This window comes from Felis catus, chromosome B4 (assembly GCF_018350175.1).
Source record: "Felis catus isolate Fca126 chromosome B4, F.catus_Fca126_mat1.0, whole genome shotgun sequence".
Taxonomy (NCBI): Eukaryota; Metazoa; Chordata; class Mammalia; order Carnivora; family Felidae; genus Felis; species Felis catus.
Genome location: NC_058374.1, coordinates 62,302,621 through 62,322,329, shown reverse-complemented (window position 1 = coordinate 62,322,329; position 19,709 = coordinate 62,302,621). Strand labels below are relative to the sequence as shown.

Here is a 19,709-nt window from a genome sequence, read left to right as displayed (position 1 = left end):
GGTGTTAATCAAACATGCAAGCCTCTCCTTAGGCTTGGCACATGTCTAAGAGGTAAGTTAACCTACCACAGAACAAGCTCCTAAACCACCTCCCCCAACTTGCTCCTTTTAAAACTTTCCCCATCTTAGCAAATAAAGCCTTGAGTTTTTGTGTTGCTCAGTGCAGAGATCCTGAGGCCATCCTTGACTCTTTTTCTCATGCTCTATCTCTACTTCTCAGCAAAGCCCATCAACTATCTGCAAAGTATATTCAGGATCTGGCCACTTCCCACTATCTTTGCTTGTACCAAATTGGCCCAAACCATTAAGGTAACAACCTCTAAATGGTTCTTGCTGCCCTCATCTTTGCTCCACTAATAGTCTATTCTCTATGTATTAGCTCAAGTGATCCTTCCCAAAGGCAAGTCAGGTCTATCAGTTCTACGCTAAGATTTTCCAATGCAGTCCTCACATAAAAGGGACTGAATCACGTGACTCTACTACCACTGCCTCCAGTCTCCCCCAGTACACACTCAGACATGGTCTCATGTGTCCCTAGAACATCCCAGGATGCTCTACTCCAGGCTTCACCTCTCATTTTGCTCAGATATGCCTCTGCCGCTCATAGCTGCATGACCTGCTGCCTCCCTTTCATGTCTCAGCTGAAAGGTGACTTACTAGGGGGACCTTCCCCCAACTGCCCCCTGTAAAACACCCACCTCACCTCCACACGCTGTATGCCTTATTCAGCTTATTCTTTATTTTTCTTCACAGCACTTATAACCACTTGACAGCATTTATTTATTTGGTCATTTGTTCATAGTCTGTTTCCTTCCTCAACCAAAATGTAAGCCCCACAAGGGCAGGGAATTCATTTTGTTCACAGCAGCCAGAACAGTGTTGGACACATAGAATGACGGCGTGATGAATGTTGTCCTCTTTACTGGCATGCTTTCCAGCCCATCTTGGTCTTGTCAACTCCTAGTCACCCTTCAGATAGCAGTTAAATCATCGTTTCTACTGAGAAGCTTTAGCTGACCCTCCATATTTGGTTTGATCTGTATTTATGTTCTTTCCATGTACTTTTCTCTGTTGGCTCTTATCACAGTTGTAACTTTATGCTGCTGTTGATGATGTATTGAATAAAATTGCACCCCCCACTAGACTCTAAACTCCATGAGGACAGGAACACTATCTGCCTTTGCTCAATACTCACTTTTGGATTTAGGGGAGAGCCCAGCACTTAGTAGGCACTCAATAGATTTCTTGACTGAATCAAAAAACAAAGGGAAATGGTCTTTAAAAAAAAAAAACTTTGACACTTTTACTTTGCCAACCAACTTCCTTTTGCTGCTCAGAACTACTTTATTTGTCATTGTATTTTCTCTAAATTGAAAGATGAAACTGTCAGCAGGTACATCCTGAATGGAAAGTGGGATTGCCAGAATAGTGATGCCCATGTGGACTGCCCACAGAGCTCGTTTACAAATCCAGTTCCCAAGCCTCACACCTGAGTCTGTCAGGGGGATCTATTAAAAAAATACCAGCTACCTTGCAGGAACCTCAGACTTTCTCTGATTTTGTTTTTCCATCATGAGAAGAATTAGAAATGGAGTACAAAATACATCAATTGCCAGACCACAGGTAAGCTGCGGATGGAAGGTCACCACACCACAGTCAGCGGGGAAGACCGGCTTTAGAAACACACCCGCTCGTGGGTGGATGTGCTTTTAAAAACAACCACTGTTGATCTAACCGCAAAGAGTGTCAAAACGGAGCAACTACAGAAAGAACATTGCTGAGTTTCTGCAAATAAAGAAAAAAAAAAATCTTAATAGTCTCGGTTTTCCTCTGCCCCAAACAAAGACACCCTTTCATGAGTTTCACCCTAAGTTGCTGCAGATGCCAGTCAGGATAGGCACACTTTGGGGAAGATCAAGATTTTCTGTGAGAATATGATGGAAACAAAATTGGAATGAATTACTCCAAAAACAATCAATGTTATAGCAAGTTTCTCAAATGAAGGTGCTTGGTAGTGCAATACTTAAAAATAATAACTTGCTTAACATTTAAACCTTTAAAGTAGATGTAACCCTATGCGAGAAAGTGTCATTTTTCAGAAAAGAAAACAGAGACATCACTCTAATGTTTCACAATAAAAAAACTGGCAATTTTTTTTTGTTTAATTTGGAAATAAAACAACCTATATCAAAGGTAGGACTCTTAGAATATTTTGCTGAGGAAAAGGTAGATTCAGTTAGTAAAGGTAGTGAGGCTTAAAAAACTCACTCTTTAAAAGGAAACAAAATGGAAGCCAATTTTATAGACCTCAGCAAAGTGCCAATGCAATATACATAGTTTGTGGTTATTATTCTGTCCTGGTGTTAGGTCTAGAACAGGGCAGGTGTTAATTGCTCTGGAAAACAAAATGCAACATAAAAATTCTTAGGAAAAACATTTTTTTTCCTGCAGTCAAGATATGTTTTTTTTTGTTTTGTTTTGTTTTTTATGTTTCCTTCGCTGACGCTAAAATTTCCTATTTCATACTGTTCTTGAAAAATTGATTCCTTAAAAATTTGCCCAGATAAAACTGCTTGGAGACAACCAGTTGTAATATGCCCATATAAAAGGCAAAATGGCAAAAAGGATGATGCAGATAGTCTTGAGGCAAACGCTATAAATACAGAGTATCTACTCAATAGAGAAACAAATTATAAAAGAAAAGGGACCTACTTTCTACACATATTTTCAAATTGCCCATTCATTGTTCATTAACCCTAAGATAGATGAAAGCGGGAAATTCATGTTAATTGTTCAGAGTTAAACAGATAATATGAAACCACTCTATCAAGGATAATGGATAAGCCATAACTGATTGTATTGATTTTGTTTTATTTCAGAGATCTTCATTATAATGTTTCTATTTTCTTTAATTTAAATTCCCTTCTCAAAATTTTCCAGTAAGTTATTTTAAATGTTGCCAATAAAAATGCCCTGAACAAAATGTTTACCTAGCTCTTAGCAACCAAGGAGCCAAATCCGTTGACAAGCACCAGAAGTCAGAAATACAACAATCACAGCACAGAGGGCAGAAATCAGGGCACCTCTAGACTGTAAGGGATCTCTCACTCTTCACCAAGGTAGAAAATATTACCTCCTTTTAAAGAAGGAAAGTGACATTTGCTTTGAGTTTTATTTTCTAATCATATTTTTAGGGGCACCTGGGTAGCACAGTCAGTTACGCGTCCTACTTCAGCTTAGGTCACGATCTTGCCATCTGTTGAGTTCGAGCCCCGCATCAGGCTCTGTGCTGACAGCTCAGAGCCTGGAGCCTGCTTCGGATTCTGTGTCTCCCTCTCTCTCTGCACCTCCCCTGCTCACATTCCGTCTCTCTCTCTTAAAAAATAAAATAAACACTAAAAAAAAATTTTTTTTTAAATCTGTTGATGGAATTCAGAGCCTCCACATACGGGCTCTAAAGCCCGTATACTAAACCAGGATGGGATTAGTATTAAAATGATTTCGAGGTGGGATGAAAAACCGTGTGAAAATTAGATATATATCCAAACTTTCTGATAAGATGGGCAGAAAATACGTTCCTACTCTACAGTACTACATCAAAAATGATTTGGGATGGTTTAGAATTTCATTTTAAAAGAAACTCACCATCATAAATAGGTTTGTGTTTCTAAAATAGCTTGAAAAGGGGACTTACAATTTAAGCCTTTTACTAGGACAAAATTTGTATGTGAACTTTTGCTAATTAACTCCTTATAGCTACTCTAGTGACAAAGACCTTGTCCCCATGTTTTGTGAACATTCACTATGAGAAGTGAAAAGAGCAATAGCTTAACTCTTAAGACGATCTGCAGATCCTATGTGATGAAATTAATAGCAGAAATTACAGCCAGTATAGAGGCTTGACTATGGGTTTGGGGAACAAGACTTCTAACTTTCCTTTCTCTCAATAACTTTACTCTGAGTCAAGTTAACTCATGGAGGAAACTACATAATCAAACCAGAATAATATCTAACTTCTGTTAAAATAATTAAACAAGGAGGTCATTAGACTGAGGTGGCTTTAATGCCTCAGTAGCCTATGTAAGCAAACCAAACCTAAGCCTGTAATGTCTCAACGTTAAGAAATTGAAACTTAAGGACAACCAATTACAAGTTGCCAGCTAGGCTTTCCCAATTAATGCAACTGCTTAAGCTATAGCCAATCAAATAATTTCCTTGCTTGGCTTCTGGCTTAGCACAGCCCAAATTGATTTTTGCTCCAATAAGCTCCTAAAATGTTTACTATTCCTCAGTTTATCGCTTAACACTTAGTGCAAATATCATCCAACAAAAGAAATAAAATGGTCACTAACATTTATTCAGCACTATGTTGCAGACAAATATCCTGTGTGTTATATAATTATTTTCTCATCTAAACCTTACAATAACACCATGAGGAAACAAATGACAACTTTCTGCCCAGGACCTTAAGTAGTCTGTGTAAGTCTGACAAATGAAGGAGGAAGAGTGGGAATCTGTACCTGGGAACTCTCTGCCCAGAATCTGTTTCCTTCTACATGAAACCAGTAAGATAACTGTGGCTAAGTGTTTTCTAGGGTAGAGGGCACGCACCTTCACCTCCACATGTTATTTAGTTTAGAAATCAGGCAAGCTGTAATCATTTTTGGAGCTGAAACAAGGTGAGGCCCTGAAAGGCCCAAAGACATACTAGTTGACAACTGTTGAGCAAAGCTCTGGCAACTCCCCTCCTGGGAGAACGTCATTGCCCTCGTTGGCCACCCATTTCCAAATTTCCACATCCGCAGTTGTCCTATGGGCTTATCAGGTAGCCAGAAAGGCCAGGAACCTAGATGAGTTCTGATCCTTCCTTGAGGTACCCCCCCTCCCACTGAAATTATTATTATAGAGCATTCCAAGAGCCTCTTCATTCAATTTTCCCACTGGGAAAATTATATGCTAATTGTTCAGAGCATAATGTATCTAGAGCTATCCTACCCGACCATAAACTTCGATCCATAGTAATAACAATAACAACATCAGTAGCTAAGACTGTGGGTATCAAACCTTCTGCTAAGGGCTTCATATGTATGATCTCATTTAAGCCAGTAACTACACTACAAGGCAGGCATAATTATTACAGATGGGAGAACTGAGGCTCAAAGAAGGTAAATAACTTGCCCAAATGTTTTTAATATACAAAGTTAACTAGTTACTTGTTAATTCGCATTGTTTTTATGTACCTATGCTCAAAAAAGAACATGAGGCAATTAAGTACTCACTTGGTGACCCTTCTGTTGATGGAATCCTACATCTTTCATAATGTGACATTAATTCCACTTTGCAATTTCAATATACTATTAAAAACTTGTAAAAAACACTGCTTAAGTGTAACAAATCACTACTTCGGTATGTATATGGTTTGAACAAGTTCCATGGAGAAGCCAGGTGAAGCAAAAAAGGGAGTGAAGTGTTTATGGAATGAAGGTTTCATTCCAATTCCCTCATACCCAACCAGAACAGAACAGTCAGCCTTCTGCACTTCGGCGTTGACTATTTAACAACACACACACACACACACACACACACACACACACACACACACATCTATTGTTAGGCATGAGCTCTGAATGAATAACCTCTGAGTATGAAAATTAAATTCTGGTTTTTAATTGATTTTTCCAGGCAAATTTAATAAAATGATCAAATACAATAGAAGTCTCGTATTCTTCCCTGGAGCTCTCAAGTTCCTTTTCTACTATAATCTATGTTTGAATCCCATACAAAAATCCTTAGACTTTAAATCTGCACCAGATGTGCCAAAGTGACGCTTGGTAATGCACAGAGTCAGGGCAGAACTGAGTTTCAGACTGGCGACAGCCATTTCCAACCCACACAACCCCTTCCCTGTCTCCACAGAAAGTTCAGCATTTCGTGTCATGCAGTCATAGTGAAAACCATCTTTTCTTCATTCAAACATTTAAATAACTTGCAACAATCATTTGGCTTGTACTTCACAGCCCAAAGTAAACCAAGCATTCATTTTTAACTAATGGAGAACATTGCAGATTTATTGATTCTACTTCACAGGAAATAAGTCATTGATTTCTGAGGTTAGATGAGTTCTGCTAAGCTAAGGTGGAGACCAAGCAAAAGTGAAAATGAGGTAAAAAGACCAGGCTCTCACCTCAAGAATCATTTAGTTGTCACTCCTACTATTAGCTTTAGCAACATCTGGGACTTAATTCATTGATTGTTTTTCTCTTACCTTCTCGTCCTATTTCTCCCGCTTCAGGTTGGTTTCCTTAGGACCAGAAGAAGGTATGAGTAAGAGCTGAGCAGGGAAGATGGCAGAAAAATCTAAACCTGGTCTAAAGAGCAATGGAAGGGGCTCCCATAGCATCTCACGACCAGCAGCCTTAGATCAGGGGAGTGCTAGGACCTCAGGAAGAAAGGCTCACTGCACTATTATATCCAGGTACCTGAGGTCCAGCTCATCCCAAGCTGACAGTGGGAGATTCTGTGGGCTGGGCTTCCATGGATATCTGCAACCACCTGTGTGTTATGAAATGCAGACAATGCCTTCTGTCCTAAAATGTTGCCATTGCAACCCTCGTAAGCCAGAGTTTGAGAAACTTAACTTGGTTATCTCACTGATGATCAGAAACTGAACATGATCTTGTAATTCATTCAATCATTTCTTTATCCAGCAATTAAAATTAGTGATGACTTGTTATGTTTTAAGCACTGTAAAGCGTTCTGAATGTGAACAGTGCACCAAAACCTATGGACCCCCACAAATATATATCCATCAACTTCCCTTTTACCTGTGTCCCAGTTTTATGCACTTGCTTGGGGATATGGAGAGAGAGAGAGGTTTTATACAAGTTGGAATGCACAGCAGTTAAGAGAACCATCTCAAGGTCATGTTGTTTGGGTTCTAATCACAACCCTCACATATTTTAATTAAGTAACTTTGGGCCAGTTTTGTAACTGCTATGTGCTTCAGTTTCCCTGTCTCTCATCCTGGGATAATAATAGTACCTCCCTCAGAAGGTTGTAGTGAGGATTAAAAACATTAATTTATAAACATAACAAAAAAAAAAAAGCAGTGCCTGGGTGGCTCAGTCCATTGGGCCTCCGACTTTGGCTCAGGTCATGATCTCGTGGTTCACGGTTTGAGCCCCGTGTCAGGCTCTGTGCTGACAGCTCAGAGCCTGGAGCCTGCTTTGGATTTTGTGTCTCCCTCTCTCTCTCTGTCCCTCCCCCCTCACTCTCTGTCTCTCTCTCCCTCAAAAATAAATAAACATCAAAAAAATTTTTAAGTATTAATTTATATAAGTGATTCAGGGCAGAGCCTGGCAAAGAGTAAGCACAATGTAAATATTACAAATATTTTCATTATCCTCTGAGGCTGATCAGATTTCCTAGATTTCCTTCGGAACAAATTGTCAGTGTGTGTGCACTTCTATTAAAAGATTTTGTTCTGAGGAGAGTAGCTGGTGTCACTCATTTATACTAGCATTATGAATCATGGTGGAGAATATTTTCCAGAGCTACAGGAGAACTAGTACAGTACCTCTAGCATTCTAAATTCGGCCTTATTAGTGGGTAAATCTAAACTTAGAAACATTGTGGTGACAAAGAATCTCTACTTAACTGAACTTTAGTCAGGCTCCTCTGAGCCCCTTTCTTCATCCAGGTCTTGACCTCGGCCTGTTGAAGCCAGTTTCAGAAAAAAACAAATCCTGCTAAATCAGGGAATCTTCCCCATGCCTGATCCAATCAAGCTCTTCTTCCACCTTCCATAGTGAACCAAGTTCTTCTCCCCTCCCCCACCTTTATATCCAAGCAAGTTTGGCATTAATTTGCCATCCTCTGCCTCATCCTCTCTGCCAGTTAGAAATCCCTACTTGCCCCTATTTGTATTCAGAGTTATGTTATATCTCGCTCCCAACTGCAATAGTCTTGGCTCCTATTGCCAATAGTCTTGAATAAAGTCTTCCTTGCAATTCTCAACAAGTGTCAGAATGATTTCTTTTAATAGTGCAAATAATCAAATATCACTATCATTGAGATATGATTAAGTCTTTACATACGCCAGTGGGAAAAAGTTCAAATAGACTGGAAGAGTTTGTGAAGCTTGTAGACAGCCTTTCCTATGATAGTAATGTGATAAAGGTGAAGAGGGTCAGATCGTAAAAGCAAGTAGAGATAAGATAAATTACTTCCCAGACATCATCTGTAGTTGTTTTTTCCATTTAAAATAAGAGAATTACTTGTGTTAACCTCAAAACAAACTCACTTTCTAACACGGGGGGAATAAGGATATAACATTTTTAGGCATATAGCATCATGCCTGACTGCAGGATTAAACAGGGGAGAAAACTGGCTGCGGGATAGACCATTTATCAGGAAATAAGGTGTCAAAAAATTGATAAATTGGAAGGACAAAAAATAAATTGAATAGATGGGGTATTTTATTTTAGTTTTTAGTTTTTAGTTTTTTGTTGTTAAGCATATTTTTAATTTTTATAACTTTAAAAGTATTTATTTATTTTGAGAGCGAGGGAGAGGCAACAGGAGAGATGCAGAGAGAGAAAGAGGGAGAGAGAGAGAATCCCAAGCAGGCTCCATGTTATCAGCATAGAGCCCAATGTGGGGCTCAATCCCACAAACCATGATTTCATGACCTGGGCTGAAATCAGGAGTCGGATGCTCAACCAACTGAGCCACCCAGGTACTCTAAGCATCTTTTTAAAAAAAGTTTTCCTTAAGTAATCTCTACACCCCACATGGGGCTTGAACTCATGATCCCGAGATTGAGTCACACATTCTTCGAGTCGCCAGCCAGGCTTCCCTAGATGGGGTATTTAAAGTGATTAAATTTGAGCTCAAGTTGAATATATTTTGAAGAGAAGAAGGAATTAATAAGTAGTTATGATATTTGTATTTTTCTAAGTGATAACAGTCACTTAGTTTTCAAAATATATTAGTCTCCTGAAATCTTAAATAGGAGATGGAAAAGCAGTAAGAGGAAATATTGATGAACAAAGAAAACATTGTATACTTACAGTAGTCATCGTAAATGATTTTTTACTTTTTTAGAAGGTAAATCACCATTTTCCTGAGGGAAGTATAGTAAAACCCTGGATTGCGAGTAACTTGTTCTGCAAGATGAGCAAACATTTCTAATAAATTTTAACTTGATAAACGAGTAGCACAATACAAGTAGTACGTGATGTCAAATGTCACATGATCACAACTGAGCCAATTGTTCTTAAAATTCGCTTTGATATATGAGTGCTTTGGATTATAAGCATATTTCAAGAACGAATTATGCTCGCAAACCAAGGTTTCACTGTACTTGTAAATAGTAAAAAGTCTGATTTTAAGTTCAAATTGTAGATTTATCCATACTACTAAAGCTATCTACTAGGTGAATAAATACAGCAACCCACTTATGAGAATAAAGTGTACCTCCCTTTAGAATTACTGCAAATTAAAATTTTTCCATAATACTAAAGGAAATTTACTCATAGGATTTCTATTGCTCTCAATTTATAGGAAGAAACCAGTCTAAACCTTCCACTGTATTCCCAGAAAAAGGTTTGATACTGCTCTTGATCTGACTCTGTATGTGACATCCATTAGCAAGAAAAAGTTAATAGAGAAAGGGTCTATGTGGAGAAAGTGAAAGGGTCTATGTGGAGAAAGCGAGGGAGGCCTTTAAGGAAAAACTGTCAAGGCCAGAGTCCATTAAAAATTCACCTTCAATGTCAAAGAAAAGCCCTGAGTTCTAGCCCAGCCCTGTTTCTAACTAGCCGTGTAAACTCAACTGAGCTCAGGTCACTCAGGTCATGTACAGGGATGGTGATTTCTACATACTCCTCTAGCTCTAAAACTATTGATTTGTAATGCGTAAGCACCACAATGAAAGATTTGGTCCTAAACATTTCAGACTTCTGGGTTTCTAAATCTGGCTTGAATGCTTCTTTTTTTTTTTTTTTTTTTTTTCAGTAAATTTTTCAATCCCCAATAAGAAAAAAAGTTTTCTGCCTCTGGATTATTAAAAAAAAAAAAAATAATAAGGCTTTTAGAGAAAGGGATCCAAATGATGCTATTACATTCCTCCCTAAGGTCTTTTGAAAATGAGAGAGCTGATATATGCAATACAGATATAAGCATTTGCAGAATTACCTATATTCTGCAAATAGTTTTCAAGGATTGAAATTGGTCCAAACTTCAATTGTTCACCTTTTTTTCCTTTCTACTCACTTGCAACATAATATTATAAGTTATTATCAAGAAAAGATTTTCTCATATCCATGATGTGAGCTAGTTTATTGATTATGTAGGTACTGTTTTAGGTGCTGAACTATGCAGTCAATTACACAAAGTCCTTGTTCTCAGGAAGCATACCTTCCATCAGAATTGTCCTGTTTAATAATATTAGTAGTTCATGACTGTAGAAAAGTATGAAGAAGAAAATAAATACTACTTATGTTAGAATGTTTGTCTATTGTTTTTCAAACATTTTTTCCAAGAAAGATTGTAGCTATTTGCAATCCTAATTACCATATAGTTTTTATTTTGCATAACAAACTCTTTTTTTTTAACGATTTCAGGAGAATTTAGTGATTCATCACTTACATATAACACCCAGTGCTCATCTCAACAAGTGCCCTCCTTAATGCCCATCACCTATTTAGCCCATCCCCCTACCCAACACCCTTCCAGCAACCCCCAGTTTGTTCTCTGTATTTAAGAGTCTCTTAGGGTTTGCCTCCCTCTCTGTTTTTATCCTATTTTTCCTTCCCTTCCCTATGTTCATCTGTTTTGACAATCACTTTTTTAGAGTGTATTATGGGCCAGATTCTGTTCTAAGTGTTTATAGTATTAACCCATTTAATTCTCAAACAAGTCCTATGAGGTAGGTGATAATAATGATTTAATAATATAACAATAATAGTAATAATAATTCTTGGGTACAGAATTTTAAGTTGTCAGGTTTTTATTTTCAACATTTTAATGCTATTATTCCATTATCTTCTGACTTCCATTGTTGCAACAAAGTTAGTCCTTACTTTTACTGTGGTTTTCCTGAACATAACCTTTTCCCCCTTCTACCTGCTTTTAAGATTTTTCTCTTTATCTTTGTTTTACAGCAACTTTCTAGGTGTCTACTTTTTTGTAATTGAATTTATTCTTGGTAATCTGGAAACAGGTGAGGGCTGGACTCAAATCTGGGGGTTATCTGCATACAGAATAGAGTATAAACAGATGACTTTGCAAAGTGACAGGAAAAGAAGACACGAGAGAAGAGAGCGTCCTGAGTAACCCTAAGTACAAGGATGAAAAATGGGTCAGAAAAAGAGCAGCAAGAGAAGTAAAATAGAAACCAAGAGTAGAGGTCACAATCATGAAGAGGAACTACCAAGGATAGTAGTGAGCAGTGGTAAATGGAATAGGCAGGTCAGTAAGACTACAGACTGGAAATGGGTCACCAGATTTAGCAATTTTTTTTTTCTCAAGAGAACACCTTTGTTTTGTTTTTAGGGTAGAAGTAGAAGCCAAGTTTTTAAGCATTTGCCTTATATTGTTTCAGGTTCAGATTCGTATATTTTTATTGTATCTTGATGAGTATAAATTCTCAAGGAATAGAATAATATATTTCTAAACACACTTTGGGAATTTCTAGCTACTGTTTTTAAGAAGTGGTTAGCCAAATATCACTAATACAAACAGAGGACATGTCAACTGCAGACATGTAGTTAAAATATATTTTCTATTCAGGTCAAGTGAAGTCTTGTCGATAGGGCCTCCAGGTTTCTGCCGTAGCCAGGGGCACCTTCTCAACAAGCAGAAGGATGATTTAGGAAGGGTTGTATTGGCCAGTGAAGTATATCCTTGACATTTCCCCTCCCTTCCTGGTGCCCACTTTGTTTCCATTATCATCTCTCTAGAGCTTCCTTCAGTATCACTCAGGCTGTTTAAACTTTGTATTTTCTGAGACATGACAAGGCTGGCCCCATGCTCTATAATTTTCTATTTTTTCTAATAGCATTTTGTCCTTGTTCATCACTGTATTGCTTCTAATTGGGGGAAAAACTAAAAAAAAATCTGATAATAGGAAAATAAAGGCTTAGCCATGAAATTAAATACTATGGGATAATGAAAAAAAATTAACATTTCTTCATTTTTGAGAGACAAAGAGAGACAGAGTGTGAGTGGCAGAAGGGCAGAGAGAAAGGGAGACACAGGCTCCAGGCTCTGAGCTGTCAGCACAGAGCCCAATGCAGGGTTTGAACTCAGGGACCACAAGATCATGACCTGAGCTGAAGTAGTTTGCTTAATTGACTGAGCCACCCAGGTGCCCCTACTTTGGGATAATTTTTAGGCATAATTAATAATATGGAAAAATGTCAATATATATTAAGTGAAAAATATGTCAGATCTGCTTTCTGGTTCATAAAATAAGAATACACTTACAGAAATGATAGAATATTTGAAATTGGATTTACCTGAAAATAACATACGACCATGAGCACAATGTTAAATAGTTTGGGGTAAGGAATCCCATGTTATTCCAAAATAGATAACCATTTAAGCAATATGCCATAGTAATGGGCTACCAAATAGCTATATATGAGTCACTTCTTCATTTCTACATCCTTTGAGTGACTTATAGAGAATGTCATATCCCAACACAAAGTTTGAATTTTCCCTTAGCTTTTTTCTTTTAAGTTTACCAGCTTTTCCAACAAAGACAAAATGGAAACCCCTTGAGTTGGTGTTCATTACCATTTATGGGGTATACTCATAGTTGACTAATGTGGTTTCATTTTATGCCACTGGTTTCATTTTATGCCAATAAAACCTCTGGAACATCTGTTTTTATGTTTTGTTTTAGGATTTCTGATTGACATTTAGATGGAAAGCTGAAGATTTATTCATGTTTCATCTAAAAAGAAAAAACACAAAACATTTCTTCATTTAGATGACTATAATTAAATTAATTTGATAAAAAGGCAATTAAGACAGCCAAAGCATGTCAAATAAAGAATTCAAGCTATTACACAATATTTCTTGTGAAAAAATACTTACTTAGAAAAGAATGTGAAATATTGATTTGTCCTGTATATAGAGGTATGGAGAGGATTCGTGTCTCTATTGAGATGCTGTCAAAATTAATTTTCCTCTAATTCATATAGTGCTTTATGAATAAATCCCATCAGCCCTTTAATATCCCTGGGGTCAAGGAGAATTTTCGTCATTTAATATATAGAAAATCTAGCACAAGAGACTGACTCAATTATTTTAGGAGACTGAATAATTCATTGGGAAAGTGGAAATAGAATGAAGCTCACACTATTTCCTCCTTTACATAAAGTTATAGTTTTGGCTTGTTATATACAGATAGGCACAAAACTGATCTCATAAATCACTACATTAAAATTATAACTACTAACAAAGGACTCAATACAGCCTTTTTTATTAGTGTCAAAATCCTGATATGTAGTCATATATAAATATGCATACACATATGCATACATAATCTACTAAATTCACACACACACACACACACACACACACACACACACACACACTCCATATTATATTAGCACCATTTTATAGATGGAGAGAGCAGAGGGTTTAAATACTTGTCTGGAATATAAAGCAAGTCTTAGCTAAAGAACAGATATAAACCGTATGCAAATGGCTATTTTTCTCAATGCTACTGCAGTGTGCAGAAGAAGCAATTTGCAAACAGAAAGAAGATCTTTGCTGTCTGAATGATATGAGATGAATGGTAGGATTCTTGACTGACTAGAAGGTATTTATTATCTGCCTGAATTGAACAAAACAGAATACAATAAGTTTCTCTCTTTGGAATTAAAAAAACAAAACTCAGAAAGTTCAGAGGGAATGTATGGTTTAGTATTGTATCTCTCTATGTATCTATCTCTATATATCTAATATTCATTCATTCATTCATTCATTCATTCATTCATTCACTTATGTGTCAGCTCCTATTTTCTGCCAGGCCACTTATGTACTTGATGATCAAGCCAGAGCTTTTCATCATGCAGCTTATCTAGAGGGAAAGTGTTTAGGGAATTTTAGTTAATTTCAGTGCACTATTACTGAACAATGTGAGAGCCTACCCCAGTTAATGTAATCTTAGGTCACATTTATTTAAGAACATCATCTAGAATAATAGCATATTGAATTCCAATCTGCACTATTTTGATTATAACCAAGGTCTGGATGTTCCACTCTAAAGGAGATAAACTGGAACACATTTCATGAAGCTGAACATAAAGGTTAAAACACTAAAAACTATGTCATATGTGCAATAGTTGAAAGAACTCAAGGGCTAGTCTGGGAAACAAATGACTTAGAAAGGACACAATGGCTGTCACACATTAAAAGGACTGACCTGAAAAAAGAATTAAATTTGTTCTTTCTTGTTTTTAGAAGCTAATGTACAATTGATGGGTGAACGTTGTAAATAGGTACAGTTCAGTTTAATACAAGAAATCATATTTTAATCATCAAAGCTGCTAAAGATACAGTGCTTTGCCTCAGGAGTTAGCAAATGTATCCAAGCAAAGGCTGAAAAACCACTTTGCTGGTACATTGCTGAAGATCCATAATTATCCAATGGATGGCTGAGCTATGTGACCTAATTATTCCTTCTAGACATGGAAGTCTACTAATCTATGATGCAAATTAGGATGTATCAGGAAAACAATTTCTTTATTTTTTCAAAGTGTTTGATTCTATCAAAACTCTCAGAATGATCTTAATCAACGTTGATGTTCAGAAAAAGAGCTTACAGGGGCGCCTGGGTGGCGCAGTCGGTTAAGCGTCTGACTTCAGCCAGGTCACGATCTCGCGGTCCACGAGTTCGAGCCCCGCGTCGGGCTCTGGGCTGATGGCTCAGAGCCTGGAGCCTGTTTCCGATTCTGTGTCTCCCTCTCTCTCTGCCCCTCCCCCGTTCGTGCTCTGTCTCTCTCTCTGTCCCAAAAATAAATAAACGTTGAAAAAAAAAAAAAAAAAGAAAAAGAGCTTACATTTACTTTATTCGTGCTATGGTTTATACTCTTTCATTGCACTTTTTTCTCCATGACTCACTGTATTAGTTTTCTAGGGCTGCTATAACACAGTACTGAAAACTGGGTGGCTTAGCACAACAGATATTTACTGTCTCACAGTTTTGGAGGCCAGAAGTCCAAAATCAAGGTGTTGGCAAGGCCATACTCTTCCTCAAGATGCTGGGAGAGGGTCTGTTCCAGGTCTCTCTCCTAGCATCTGGTAGAGCCTTAGCTTGTCACAGCATAGCTCAAATCTTCACATGCTTTTCTCCTTGTATATTTGTCTCTGGGCCCAAATTTCCCTCTCTTTTTAAGGACACCAGTCATACTGGATTATGGGCCCACCTCTCTTCAATATGACCTCCTCTTAACTAATTCCATTTACAGTGACCATATTTCCAAATATAGTCATATTCTGAGGCACTGGGTTAGGACTTCAACATATGAATTTTGGAGGGACAAAATTCAACTTGTAACACTCGTACACCACAATCTTTTCCAATCTGACCTCCTAATGCCACGGTTAGGGAAGCTACACAGAGGCTGATCACCTAGTGAGTCACCTGCTTATGATGGTACGTCCCCTGCAGTAGCAGTGGAAACTCTGGACTCTTCCTGAGCTAGCCACGTATTAGACATACCACTCATCTCCTCTGGATAGTTTTCTCAACTTGCAGATATATTCATCTTGCCATTATATACTTACATGACAGAGTTTGTTGTCAGTCAAATACAATGATATGCATGTACTCTGTAAATGTAAAGCACTTTGTAAACGTCTTACAAAGAGACTAGGAGGAGCTCATCTAAACTTTTGCCTGGGTTATTTAAAAATATCAATAAGAAGAATGTGACTCAACAGAACCCAGAGTAAACATCAGCCCCATGAACAGCAGTCTGGTACATGAAGACTTATAGATGGTTAAAAATATGTATGTAAACAATACAGACATGAAAGTACAAAAATGGCTTTCCCTACCTATACAAATGACATACTTTTATAAGAGTGAAATTCAAAAAATCAAATTTGGGCTAGCCAGCACAATACTCTGACAATTTGGTATCAACATGAATGTTTAATAAAAAGTCTAAGTAGCTGCAGAAGAATCAGCTATTCTTACTGGCATAGCTGATGCATCCAGACTCTATTGGGTTTTTTTTATTTGTATAACTAATAAGGCCAAACCATTGCCAACTGCAGAGATGGCCACCATGACATAAGCTTTGCCTAACCATTGGCATGAGATGGCACAGGAATTTGTGGTTGAAAATCAGTCCTAGGTTACATATACAAGGGCCTGACTTTGGACAACTCTCTGAGTTTCTGTCTCCTTGATTACAGTGTCCATCTCACAGAATCACTTATCAGCTCTCTCACCCACAATACCAATTGTTATGATGCTTAGGACATGAAGCAAGAGAAATATAAAAAATGAGAAGAAATTAAGTTGCTTGTCAAAGTCACAAAATTAGTGTCTATGAATGAGTGTTGGGGGGCAGGGCTGAGGCTGAGCTAATTTGATTGAGTTTATTATTCCTTCTTTTACATTTGTGTGTGTGTGTGTGTGTGTGTGTGTGCATGTGTGTGTGTGTGTGTGTGTGTGTGTGTGTACTGCCCTGGAGCAGAAAAGCCTTGATACACTTTTTCACTAGTGGCAAGGAGGCAGGCCTACGTTTCTCCAACCCAGCCTGTCTAGCTACTCTAACTTCCGGTTTTCTACCTGGACTGGAATTCAGCAGCAGTGAGGACCTCCTTCCAGAGTCTGAGGTCATGAAATCACCACTCCCACAACCAACTTAACTGGCCTTCATAAACTATAAAAAGGTATTTGTTCTAAAGGGAGGCATCATTTCCTGAACTGTACAAGTTCAGCTGCAAAGGTAGTCCAATCTCAAAATCAGTACATTTATGATTGACTTAATATACCCCATCTCTGGAAAAAAAGAAAAAGTAGTGAGAGAAAACTTTATAGGAGCACATTTTGTAGAGTTAAAAGCAGTTCGGAAGACAAAAATCTTTGCTGAAAACACTGATTCCAGAGGAGAACATCTTGTCATTGATGAAACCATATGGTCTCCAATGTTCCTTTTTAATTAGAAACATCTGATCTTTGGACTCTTCCAGGTAAAATTCTTTTTGGATCATCCCCCCCCACCCTTTCCTGTGCAGTGCTTTGTCCTTAGTTCAGGTCCAAATTACCTCCTGGCTGAATTTCTGGAACAGCCAGAAGTTCTTCTGGCTAACCTCATTTTCCCTTATAGAGCATTCTGTGTATCTTCCCCGGACTAATCCACCTAGGGCAGATTGCTTTTCCCACTCTAGTTCCTAGTGGTTTCTTGCATTTTGCAACTGGAACATTCTCCCATGATTCTGTTCTCATTCCTCCCACTACTTGGAAATTAAGTCCCCCTCATTAATCCAATCCCATGTTTGATATAAACACGCCAGTGCATGCGATCATTTCCTTTTCAAAATGTGTACTGTAGCTGTGGTAAGTATCTCTCACTTTGGTGGTGTTTATTCTCTAACTGGCTCATGTTTTATAATGTTGTCTCCAGAGTTACACTGGCCAAAAAGCCTCTTTTGTCTTTCTTCTCTCTAGCCCTTAGCTCCAGACAAGAGTTCTCAATGAATACCTTCTCATACCTGAATATCAGACAATTAAATTTCTTCTTATGAAACTAATAATAAACCTTTCAGTAAAATCTGATAGTATAAATATAAATGAAGAATGAACAAGATTAACGAGTGTGACACTTGTGCAGCCACATGCCACATCCTGTCAAGAAAGGCTACACAGAAAAATTAGAGGAAAATTCTTTGACTCTTCCCCTCTGATAAAATCTACTACTCCTATTTCAGTGGAATGAATGGCAGGTTTGAATCCCTGCGTCACTGAAGTTTGGGCAAACGACTGCCCTGTCTGGCCTGCAGCTGCTCAGTAATGAGTAGATGAGTGTGAACAGATGGCAGAAACTGACGTATTCTGGCGTTCACCAGAAATGCCTGCAGTCTTCAAACTTCAATTCAGAGGAAGAAGCACAGGAAGAGGACTTCAGTTGCCCTCAAACTGTAGTGGTTTTTTGCCCCCACATACAGGTTGTGATACTGCTCAAAGCTATTGTTCAGCCAGGAAATGCTAAGCTTCTAGTCAATAGTCTTTTAAGTTATTATATGAATAAACAGAGTCTTATGGTGAATATGCTGTGTTCAAGTTCTGAACTCATGCAGTGGCGTGAAATTTACCTTCTTTTAAGATCTGACAGAATTGGATCTGCAAAGAATCTTATGAAATGCCAGCTGTAAGCTCTAAACCATTTTCTTCTAGCTAGGTGGACTTCTTCAGAAAATCTATCTATCTATCTATCTATCTATCTATCTATCTAATCTATCAATCTACTATCTATCCATCCATTCAGCCATCCAGCCATCCATCCAAACTCTCTCAGCCCAGTATTTGCAGTAATATGATAGAAACTTATCCAGGCCTACCCTTCGAACAAGGAAACGGAGAAAGAGGCAGACCGACAGCAAAACAAACCAAAGTAGCCAGTGGACCAAAGCCATGGTGAAAGCATGTGTGTTATTCAGGCTGTGCCAGTGCAGAGTCCCCTCACCCCAGGCAGAGGGATGAGAGCCCAGTGTGGCCTGGCTACCCCGTAGGAGACGCTAAGTCTGCTGCCTCAGTGGTTCTGGCGATCACTCAAGGGAATTCTACACAGGCAGTTGTGCTTTGCTATGAATCACCACATCCCCATAGTGACAGTGGGAATTCTGTATCCGAATGAGGAACTGGTAAAGTATTAGCATGTGTCTGTACTTAATTTCTGTCAGACTTAGGCTTCCAAGCAGGGGGTGGAAGTGGGAAGTGAGGAGTTATGTGATATAGAGGAATTCTAATATCCTGCTCCAGCTGTAAAAATCAGGTGTCATGGCTCACTATCCCGAGCCAAATATGTTGCCAAAATTCCTTGGTCCAGCACACAAGGCTGTTTAAAAACCAGATGAAATCTGACTTTTTTGCCTTCTCTCTTTTTCTCCTCCTACACCAACTTTTTACTGTGACCAAACAAGCTTTGTTTCTTTAAACTTCTTTTCCTTCTCATGGCACCCCCATTCCTCTTTCCTCCTCTCCAGGCATTCCTGGCCTCCCCAGATTGTCCTCCTGACCAGGGAAGGTTGGGAACCATCGGACTATCCAAGGCCCAAATCAAATCCTGCTTTATCCATGACACCTGCTGGGGCTGCTCTGGGATCCAGGCCTGTCCCCTTCCGCCACGAATCCTACCACAGTTACGGCTCAGGTCAGTCCTTTGGCACATGGTGATGGACTGCCTGTCATTTCATGTTATGGTCTTCTTTTCCTCCAATTTAGCACTTTCACTGTTCTTTCCCTTCCTTACATGTCCGTGCATCTTAATCCCCCAATTAGAGGTGGAAACAACGAGCACTGAATCCCACCGTGCCTTCCATTTAGTTAGGGGTCACTAAATATTTTTGATCCCCTGAAAGGGGTCAAAGGCCTGGAAGCAAAGCCAAACATGACTTCATCCGCGGCATCCCAAGATGAAACTTATGGGAAAGATGCATGCCTTGCAGTGTCGTGGGGC

General features: G+C 38.5%; 1 protein-coding gene across 2 annotated transcripts in view; it reads right to left on the bottom strand.

The window, feature by feature from the left end:
• FAR2 (fatty acyl-CoA reductase 2) overlaps nucleotides 1-19,709 on the bottom strand; it is a 152,586-nt gene that overhangs the window by 75,053 nt on the left and 57,824 nt on the right. The window contains exon 1 of one of the 2 annotated variants that reach the window (XM_003988531.6): nucleotides 6,266-6,491. The exons of the other annotated variant lie outside the window; for it this stretch is intronic. The gene's annotated coding sequence lies outside the window, so the exon portion shown is untranslated. Of the gene's footprint in view, nucleotides 1-6,265; nucleotides 6,492-19,709 lie in introns of those variants that run through there. 2 annotated transcript variants of the gene reach the window in all.